At 35.2% G+C, this 11,091-nt stretch overlaps 1 long non-coding RNA gene across 1 annotated transcript; it reads left to right on the top strand.

Annotated features, from left to right (window-relative positions):
• On the top strand, window positions 8,527-9,429 carry LOC110266497. The gene is made up of 2 exons (XR_002353903.1): window positions 8,527-8,578; window positions 8,667-9,429. It is a non-coding gene; the product is annotated as an uncharacterized LOC110266497 (long non-coding RNA).

Here is an 11,091-nt window from a genome sequence, read left to right as displayed (position 1 = left end):
CAAGTAGCTCCTTTTCTGTAGTAGTGTAGTTTTTCTGTGCATCATTTAGTACACGACTAGCATAGTAAATGACATACAAAGCTTGTCATGCCTCTGTCCTAGGACTGCGCCAATTGCATGATCACTGGCATCACACATTAGTTCAAATGGCAAGTCCTACTTAGGTGCAGAGATGATAGGAGCAGTGACAAGCTTGGCTTTCAGGATTTCAAAAGCTTGCAGGAATTCTTGGTCAAAGATGAATGGAACATCAGTGGCCAAGAGATTGCACAGGGGTTTTGTGATTTTAGAAAAATCGTTTATGAACCTCCTGTAAAATCCTGCATGTCCTAGGAAACTTCTGATTTCCTTGACATTAGTAGGTGGCGGCAAGCATTCTATTACTTCCACCTTGGCTTGATCTACTTCTATCCCCTTATTTGAGATCCGATGCCCAAGAACAATGCCTTCAGTTACCATGAAGTGGCATTTCTCCGAGTTTAGAACTAGGTTTGTCTCTTGGCATCTTTTTCGAACTAGGGTCAGATGATCAAGGCAGGAGTCAAATGAGTCTCTAAAAATAGAGAAGTCATCTATGAGCACTTCAAGGAACTTCTCTATCATATCAGAGAAGATGGATAACATACATCTCTGAAAGGTAGCAGGTGCATTGCACAGGCCAAATGGCATTCGCCTGTAGGCAAAAACGCCCGATGAGCATGTGAATGCTATTTTCTCTTTATCCTGTGCATCCACTGCTATTTGATTGTATCTGGAATATCCATCCAGGAAACAATAAAAAGCATGACATGCTAGTCTTTCCAGCATTTGGTCAATAAATGGTAAAGGAAAATGATCCTTTCTGATGGCGTCATTGAGTCTTCTATTGTCAATGCACATACGCCACCCTGTAACTATCCTTTTAAGGATCAGTTCATTCTTTTCATTATGAACCATTGTCATGCCTCCCTTCTTGGGAACAACTTAGACATGGCTCACCCAGGGGCTATCAGAAATGGGATAAATGATCCCAACCTCCCAGAGTTTAATGACTTCCTTCTGCACTACTTCCTTCATAGCTGGATTCAATCGCCTTTGTGGTTGCACCACTGGTTTGGCATTGTCCTCCAATAGGATTTTATGCATGCATCGTGCTGGGCTAATGCCCTTAAGGTCACTTATAGTCCACCCAAGGGCGGTCCTATGTGTTTTGAGCACTTGAATTAGTGCTTCTTCTTCTTGTGGTTCTAAGGCAGAGCTTATGATCACAGAATAAGTATCTCCATCTCCCAGAAATGCATATTTCAGGGAGGAAGGTAATGGCTTAAGCTCAAGCTTTGGAGGCTTCTCCGTTTCCTCGGAGGTTTCTAGAGGTTCCTCTGAATCAGGCTGGATATCATCAAGGATATCATTTAGCCCTTCCTTGAGACATTCGGCCATGTTGACCTCTTCCACCAGGGAATCAATGAGGTCAATGCTCATGCATTCCTCAGGGATGTCTGGATGCTGCATAGCTTTGACAGCATTCAGTACGAACTTTTCCTCGTTGACTCTTAGGGTTACTTCCACTTTTTTAACATCAATGAGGGTCTATCCTGTAACTAAGAAGGGTCTTCCTAGGATAAGGGATGCACTCTTGTGTCCTTCCATATCCAACACCACAAAGTCAGTGGGAAAAGTAAAAGGTCCAACCCTGACAATCATGTCTTCAATTACTCCTGATGGTATCTTAATAGAACCATCAGCAAGTTGAAGGCATATGCAGGTTAGTTTGACTTCATTAGTCAAACAAAGCTTCCTTATTAATGAAGCAGATATTAGGTTGATGCTTGCTCCAAAGTCACATAAGGCTGTCCTTGTACAAGCATCACCCAGAGTGCATGGAATCATAAAGCTTCCAGGATCTTTAAGCTTCTCTGGTAAGCTATTTTGAATGATTGCACTGCACTCTTCAGTGAGGAGGACTATTTTTGTCTCTCTTCAATCCTTTTTATGACTTAAAATGTCCTTCATGAACTTAGCATAAGAAGGTATCTGTTCAAGAGCCTCTGCAAAAGGAATCTTGATATCTAATGTTCTGAGATAATCCGCAAAGTGGGCAAATTATTTATCTTCCTCCTCTTGATAGAGTTTCTAAGGGAATGGCATCTTAGCCTTATACTCATCAACCTTGGTTGATGAAGGGTGAATGCCATGTGTCTTGGAAGGGGGGTTAGTAGCTTGCTTAGGAGGGTTGCTATTAGTGAGTGACTAGCCTCCCTTGCATGGGCATTCAACGCCCATGTTGCTGCCCCCTTCCTTGCGTTTGACACCAGGGGCATCATCCCCTTGTGGGCGTTCAACGCCAAGGGTGCTGCCTCCTTGGGCATTTAAACACCCAGTCTTTACCCTTTCCTAGCGTTCAACGCCAAGAGTGATACCATCCTGTGTGTTTGAATGCCCAGAGTTATCCTATGCAGAGACCTGGCTATCTGCTGCCAGTTGTTCTTTTCCCTTCTTATTGTACTGAGGTTGGGTATTTAAGGATTTCCCACTTCTCAGTTGAATAGCCTGGCATTCTTTTGTTATCTGCTTAGATAACTGCTGCCTTTTTTTACTCAGCTGGGCTTCTACATTCCTGTTAGTAGCCTGAGTTTCTTGCAAAGCCTCTTGCAAGTCCAGTAGTTACTTGCAAAGCCTCTTCTAGTCAATGGGCCATCCTGTTCTGAAGGGTTAGGCTCAGCAGACACTGCCTTAACCTCTCTTTTTATAGAGGTCTCAGCAGATGAGTACAGATGCTGATTAGTGACAACTATCTCAATAAGCTCTTGAGCCTCTCTAATGGTCTTTCTCATGTGTATCAAACTACCAGCAAAGTGGTCCAAAGACATTCTAGCCATGTCTGAAAGTCCATAATAGAAGATGTCTTGATTTAAAAACTTGTCTACTAACTGTTTCCAAGTTTTCAAGCTAGCTTTAGGCTAGTTATCCAACCGCCTTTTTGCTTGATCCTTTATAGCAAAAGAAAAAAGCAACAGTCTATAGACATCTTGGTCTACTCCCTTACTGTGTACTGTGTCAGCAATCTTTAAGAAATCTGCCAGGAATTCTGTAGGTTCTTCTTGAGAAAGCCCAGAATATTGGTAGTTTTGCTGCACTAGAGTAATAAGATGAGGGTTGAGTCCAAAGCTACTTGCTCTTATGTGAGGTATGCTAATACTTCTTCCATAGAAGTCAGCAGTGGGATTTTTATAAGATCTCAGAGTTCTTCTGAACTCTTCATTCCCATTTTAGTTCATGATGAAGAAGGGTAGAAGAAGAGAAAGAAGGAGAGAGGTAGAAGAGGTAGAAGAAGAAATAGAAGTAGAAAAGAAGGAGAGAGGTAGAAGAGGTAGAAGAAGTAGAACAAGAAATATTTTATTTATTTAATTATTTAATCTGAAATTAAAATTAATTATTTAAAAGGAATGAAATTCGAAAAAGAAGAAAGAAGAGTAGAAGAGGATATTTCGAAAATTTAGGAGAGAGAAGAATTAGTTAGGAAGTTTGAAAAAGAAGAGAGAGAAGATAAGTAATTAATTAAGAAAATATTTAAATTTAAGATTTGAATTTTGAAAAAGTCAGTAAGGTAAGATAAAGATCTGAAAGAGATTTGAATTTTTGAAAAGGTTTAATTTTGAAAATTGAAATTTGAAATTTAAATATTGAATTTTGAAAAAAATTGGATTTTGAAATTTTGAATTTTGAAATTTTAATTTTGAAATAAGATAAGATAAGATTTTGAAAAAGATATGATTTTGAAAAGATTTGATTTTTGAAATTTAAAAATTAAGATAAGATAAGATAAAAAATTTAAAATTGAAATTTGAATTTTTTTGTGAATTTTTTAAAATTAATTAAAAATAAGATAGAAAAGATATTTTTTTTTTTACTTTTGAAATTAATGATGAAAGAGAAAAACAACAAAATGACACCAAACTTAAAATTTTTAGATCTAAAACACCCTATGATGCGAAAATTTAAAGAACACCAAGGAACACCAAACTTAAAAATTTTAAGATCAAAACACAAGGAAAAACAAGAATACTTTGAAGATTGACAAGAATACCAAGAACAAGACTCAAAAATTTAAAGAACACAAGAAAAGAACACCAAACTTAAAACTTTTGAACATCTAACATAAAATTTTCGAAAAATTAAAAGAAAAATACAAGAAAACACCAAACTTAAGGATTTGACACAAGAATTAAATAAAAGAAACTAATTTTGAAAAGTTTTTGGAAAGAAAGACTCAAAGTTTTCGAAAATTTTAACCAAGAACAAGAACACAAACTCAAATAAAAAGAAGAATAGTGACAAAAAAGATCAAGGTTTTTGGTAAAGTTTTAAAATTTTTCGAATTGAAGGACAGGAACAGGTAAGACTCAAACCAAGAATAAAAATTAAACAAAGAAAATAAAAATATCTTTTGAAAAAGTTTTAAATTTTTTTTCGAAAATAAAGAAGAGAAAAATAAAAATAAAAAACCCAACAAAAATCAAAAGACTCAATTAAAAATGATCAAAAAATAAAGTACCTGATCTCGGGAGCAAGACAATCCATCAGTTTGTTCAAACTCGAACAATCCCCGGCAACGGCGCCAAACCTTGGTGCACGAATCACCACACTTTCGTACTGCTGTACCAACAAGTGCACTGGGTCGTACAAGTAATACATGAGCGAGTCAGGGTCGATCCCACGAGGATTGTGGTTTGAAGCAAGCTATGGCTATCCTGTAGGTCTTAGTCATGCAGATTCAGAATTCAGTTGGATTGATGCAAGGGCAATGAATAATAGGAATATTGTATAAATTAAAATCAGTAATAGGAATAAGGTAAAGGATTGGAGTTGCTTTGTCTTTCTGAATTAACTCTAGTATTACTGTCTTCTTTGCTTTTGAGTGATCTCTTCAATGGCAGGCTGTAAGTGATTAACGCCTTTATTCAGAGGTCGTCAATACTCCTTCGGATCTGAACCCCAGCGTTAGTGTGGATCCATCTATGCTTAAGAGTAAAGCTCGTACAGTCCATTCTCTTTAATGATCATACTCAAAATGGCACAGACAAGGTTAGATCTTCTGGATCAGAGAATGCTACATCTTTGGGTTCTAGCCTCTACCACAGAGACCCTAATCTCCCCGTAAATCAGCTAAACTGGTGTCTTGAGAAGTCCCCAACGAAGTCGTGGATTAGCCGTCTGAGAGATGTATGATTCAAGCTGGTGGTTTGTGCTTTCCATTGAAGTATTCTCATGAACCCAAGTAGACGTGGGTGTTTGTCAAGCATGTTTGTCTTAGTATGATGAACAGAGCTGATTGTCACTGATCATCCTATTCACCATGTTGAAGTACGAATATACATCTTAAAATTAATCACACATGGATCGAAGAGAAACAGTAATACTTTTATTAATTCATAGGACTCAGTAGGGCTCCTCCCCTCAACCAAGGAGGTTTAGAGACTCATACTGAAGGGAAATACAATGTTAAACATGTAAAGTATGGTAAAGATGGTAAAAGTGTTCGAATAACATAAATCAAATCCCTTAAATACTAAACTAATGACTAGTAAGGGTAAACAGTGTTTTTAGTGCTAAAATCTACTTTTGGGGCCCACTTGGTGAGTGTTTGGGCTGAACTTTAAGATCCACGTGCTATGAGGCTTCTAGGGCATGAAACGCTAGCTAGGGGGTCCTCTTTGGCCGTTTGGACGCTGGGTTTTGCTCCTTCGGCACTGGACACCTGGAAGGGGGCAGGAGGCTGGCGTTGGATGCCAGTTTTGGGCCTTCTAATACCAAGCAAAGTATAGACTATTATACATTGATGGAAATCTCTAAAAGTCAGCTTTCTATAACCGTTAAGAACGCTTAATTTGGACTTTTGTAGCTCCAGAAAAGCTCTTTCGAGTTCAAGGAGGTCAAATTTGGACAACACCTGTAGTGCTTTCTCTGTCTCTGAATCAGACTTTTGCTCCAACTCTTCAATTTCAGCCAGAAATTACCTGAAATTGTACAAAAACACACAAGCTCAAAGTAGAATCCAAAAATGTGAATTTAACACTAAAACCTGTAAAAACTAAAAAAAAAACTAAACAAAACACATTAAAAACTATATGAAAACTATGCCCAAAAGCGTATAAAATATCCGCTCATCAAAGGAGAAGTCTTCTGTCACCGCCGCCATGTCTCTTCACTGCCACTGCCGTCAATGGAAGTCATCGCCATCTCCAACCGCTGCACCGCTAAAATCATTGCTGGAGGATCGAATGGAAAGGCTCGCCAATTCTGCTTATACTTCTGGGTTTTGGAATCTGACGAGCGCCACTACCGCTGCTGGAGTTGATGTTGCTTTGGCCTTGCTCTGGCTTTACTCTGAATTGTTACTGCTGCTGTTTGGCTGATGCTAGGCCTTCCACCGTCACTGGAGTTGCTCAAAACCACCATGGTTGCTACCGAGGAAACAAAACGAGTGCCAGAAATTACTATTGGAGCTACCCACAACCACTGTGGTTGCTGCCAAGGGGATAGAACGGATGCCAAAATCTAATAGAATGCTGCTGCCATCGATCGGAGATGCCAAACTATTACTGCTACTACTTTGAGATGATATGGCTGCTATTAAAGTTGTTGTTGATGATTGTAGCATTCCCAATTTCTATGGATTTTGACACTCTGAGGTAGGGGATTTATTTTTAAAGTTAAACGTTTTTTAATTTAGAATGCCTACAAAGTTAATTGGATAATTGCAAATAGTTAATAATGGTTAAGAATTGATTAATTGATGTGAATTTCTTGTGTTAGAAACAAGAGATTAAACTAGAGAAAGGATTTGTGTATTATTGAGTGTATTCAAGTTATCTATTCAAGTTGTCTGGAATGATACAATATAAAAGGATATTTATAGGTACTAAGAGAATCGTAATAATAAAGACATAATCTCCTATAATAAATATTCAGATATACTAAATAATACTAATTGATCTTAATTGATCCTAATTATATTCTAACAGCTTCAAATGTGTTTGAGAATAGTTAGCTGTTGTGATTATTGTGAATTATGACTAGTTTTGGATGCGGTTGTGATGACTCTAAATTATAAGTGAAATTAGATACGGTTGTGAATTGTATTTTGAATTATTGATTTTTGTGATGAATTGGCTGAGATTCTGATCTTGAATAAATTATTTTGAATTTTTTGATACTGAATTGGAATTTTAATATATTGGAATGGCTGTGAAAAGGACTTGCGACGGGTTGGAATTGGTTGAAATGTGGCTATGAATGGTGATTTATTTAATGTTACTTATCAAATTGAAATATGATGGTTAATTATTGAAAATCTGACATTTTGATAATTGATAAATGGAATTTAGATTATGGTTGTGATTAAGACTGGTTTTATTATCGTGAATGATTAACTAATGAGAATGATTGTGGTTTAAGGTTATGATTGTTATTAGTTCTCTGGTTGTCTTGGAATTGTAGAGAATCCTGATTTTATCTTATTATGCTGAGTTGGTTATTATCGATTGATTTGCTTGATGGTGCTGTGACGGTTGTTATTGTTGAATTAAGGTTAACTAGAGTTGATTTTGAGGACGGTTAAAGGATTGAAGGTTGATTACTGAACTATTTTCATGAAATTTGATTTTTAGAATAAAATAGTAACTTTGATAATAATTAAATAACTTTAAAAATAACTAAAAATATGAAAGGTTGGTGTTTAGAACATTAGTTATGAATTCTTAAAGCTGGACCAGTTTACTTTTAAAGAATGGTGTATCGAAACTCTGATTTTAATTGATGTTAGGATGTTGGTCGTTAAACTAATTTATAATGAGATGATTATTGAGATTTTGTTGTTATGATAACCACTGATAAAGGGTTGGGGATTTGTGGAGAAAGAGGGAACCCGTAAGGGTGGCTAAGTCCGAGTTTTAGGAGAGGTGCTGCCAAAATTTTATAAAATCTTAAGGCTTTGTTGAAATGTTATTTAAAAAGATTTGAATTTATAGAAATTATATTTTTTGAGTTTTATTTAGATAAGTAAAAAAATTATACCATTTTGAATTTGAATTACCAAGGAAAAGTTTATGTTTCAAGTTTGAAATATTTAAGGAAGGAATTATGTTTTGAGTTTGATTTAATATGAAAAGAGTTATATTTTGAAAAGTATTTAGTAAAATTAAAATAAATCGGTTTCTTGAATCATTTGAAAGAGAATTAAATTGAAAATTAGTTTTAAAATTGGTTCGAGTTAAGATGTTGTAAAAGTGGAAGTCGTAAAGTTAGTACAGCATGATTGAATAGAGAAAGAGAGAGATATTGCATAAGAATATGAAACTGAAGATGATTAACGAGAATGATAACTAATGATGAGAACTTCACTGATTCTTTTGAGAAAAGGTATTCAGTTTATAAAGTCATTGGCAAGGACGTGGGTTTTGTCCCACTTGCGTATTCACAATTATAAAAGAGGCAAAGAAAAAAGAGTGCTTAAGAAAGATAAGTTATTACTTTAACATCTGCCATAGAAGAACAGAGTTATATTTGTTTGATTTCTGCCACAGAAGAGCAGAGTGATGTTTGTTTGATTATTGCCACAGTAGAGCAGGAAGTTCGTTGTCTGCCACAGTAGAGCAGGAAGTTCGTTGTCTGCCACAGTAGAGCAGATATTTTTGTTTGTTTGATTTTTGCCACAGTAGAGCAGATACTGCCACAGTAGAGCAGTCTATTTTCCATCCATCTATTTTCCTGCCACAGTAGAGCAGAGGCTGTCACAGAAGAGTAGTTATTTATTTGTTCACGGGTTGGAAAATCATATCCAGAATAACATGGATTCGTGACTGGATAATGTCGGGATGCGGGCAGACAACCGACACATGAGCTCATGGCCTGCTTAGGACAGACATGCATCATAATATTTGCACATATGCATTTGGTTGTGTTTGCTTGTATTACTTGTTTGTGATTGTGTTGTTTATCTTATTGCAACTTGTGTGTGTTGAATTGAATCTCTTACTTGTGCTATTGGTTGTGAATGTATTGAGGTTATTAATAACTGTTGTTGTGACTAAAAATTAATTAGGTGGCTAAGAGATAGTTAGTATGACAAGCTTTGTGATTGAGATCTGATTTGGTTTTAGAAATTTAAAGAAAGTAATTAATTATCTAAAGTAAAATTAAGAATTATTTTCAAAGGTTTGACAAAAATATTTTTATTTAAGTAAAGTTAATTATTTGTAATTTTAATCATTACTTTTATGGCATTTCAATTACCTACTGAGAACGTGTGGTTTGTTCTTACCCCAAAATCTTCTACCCTTTCAATGACACAGGTTTGAAGACTCAGTATGAAGCTGTGGATGAATAGTTGGAAATGTTTATAAGTTAAGTTATTTTCATAGAGTTCCCTCGCCTTTATTGATTGAGATTTTATTTTATACAGAGGGATTGAAGTTGTATCTGAATTTCATTTGAATTCTTTTGTATAATACTTACTATAATTAATAATTATGTGATTATTCACTGGAGTTGCTCAAAACCACCATGGTTGCTACCGAGGAAACAAAACGAGTGCCAGAAATTACTATTGGAGCTACCCACAACCACTGTGGTTGCTGCCAAGGGGATAGAACGGATGCCAAAATCTAATAGAATGCTGCTGCCATCGATCGGAGATGCCAAACTATTACTGCTACTACTTTGAGATGATATGGCTGCTATTAAAGTTGTTGTTGATGATTGTAGCATTCCCAATTTCTATGGATTTTGACACTCTGAGGTAGGGGATTTATTTTTAAAGTTAAACGTTTTTTAATTTAGAATGCCTACAAAGTTAATTGGATAATTGCAAATAGTTAATAATGGTTAAGAATTGATTAATTGATGTGAATTTCTTGTGTTAGAAACAAGAGATTAAACTAGAGAAAGGATTTGTGTATTATTGAGTGTATTCAAGTTATCTATTCAAGTTGTCTGGAATGATACAATATAAAAGGATATTTATAGGTACTAAGAGAATCGTAATAATAAAGACATAATCTCCTATAATAAATATTCAGATATACTAAATAATACTAATTGATCTTAATTGATCCTAATTATATTCTAACAGCTTCAAATGTGTTTGAGAATAGTTAGCTGTTGTGATTATTGTGAATTATGACTAGTTTTGGATGCGGTTGTGATGACTCTAAATTATAAGTGAAATTAGATACGGTTGTGAATTGTATTTTGAATTATTGATTTTTGTGATGAATTGGCTGAGATTCTGATCTTGAATAAATTATTTTGAATTTTTTGATACTGAATTGGAATTTTAATATATTGGAATGGCTGTGAAAAGGACTTGCGACGGGTTGGAATTGGTTGAAATGTGGCTATGAATGGTGATTTATTTAATGTTACTTATCAAATTGAAATATGATGGTTAATTATTGAAAATCTGACATTTTGATAATTGATAAATGGAATTTAGATTATGGTTGTGATTAAGACTGGTTTTATTATCGTGAATGATTAACTAATGAGAATGATTGTGGTTTAAGGTTATGATTGTTATTAGTTCTCTGGTTGTCTTGGAATTGTAGAGAATCCTGATTTTATCTTATTATGCTGAGTTGGTTATTATCGATTGATTTGCTTGATGGTGCTGTGACGGTTGTTATTGTTGAATTAAGGTTAACTAGAGTTGATTTTGAGGACGGTTAAAGGATTGAAGGTTGATTACTGAACTATTTTCATGAAATTTGATTTTTAGAATAAAATAGTAACTTTGATAATAATTAAATAACTTTAAAAATAACTAAAAATATGAAAGGTTGGTGTTTAGAACATTAGTTATGAATTCTTAAAGCTGGACCAGTTTACTTTTAAAGAATGGTGTATCGAAACTCTGATTTTAATTGATGTTAGGATGTTGGTCGTTAAACTAATTTATAATGAGATGATTATTGAGATTTTGTTGTTATGATAACCACTGATAAAGGGTTGGGGATTTGTGGAGAAAGAGGGAACCCGTAAGGGTGGCTAAGTCCGAGTTTTAGGAGAGGTGCTGCCAAAATTTTATAAAATCTTAAGGCTTTGTTGAAATGT

Source organism: Arachis ipaensis, chromosome B09 (assembly GCF_000816755.2).
Source record: "Arachis ipaensis cultivar K30076 chromosome B09, Araip1.1, whole genome shotgun sequence".
Taxonomy (NCBI): Eukaryota; Viridiplantae; Streptophyta; class Magnoliopsida; order Fabales; family Fabaceae; genus Arachis; species Arachis ipaensis.
Note: the sequence above shows the minus strand (reverse complement) of the source record. Positions and strands in the feature narration are given on the sequence as shown.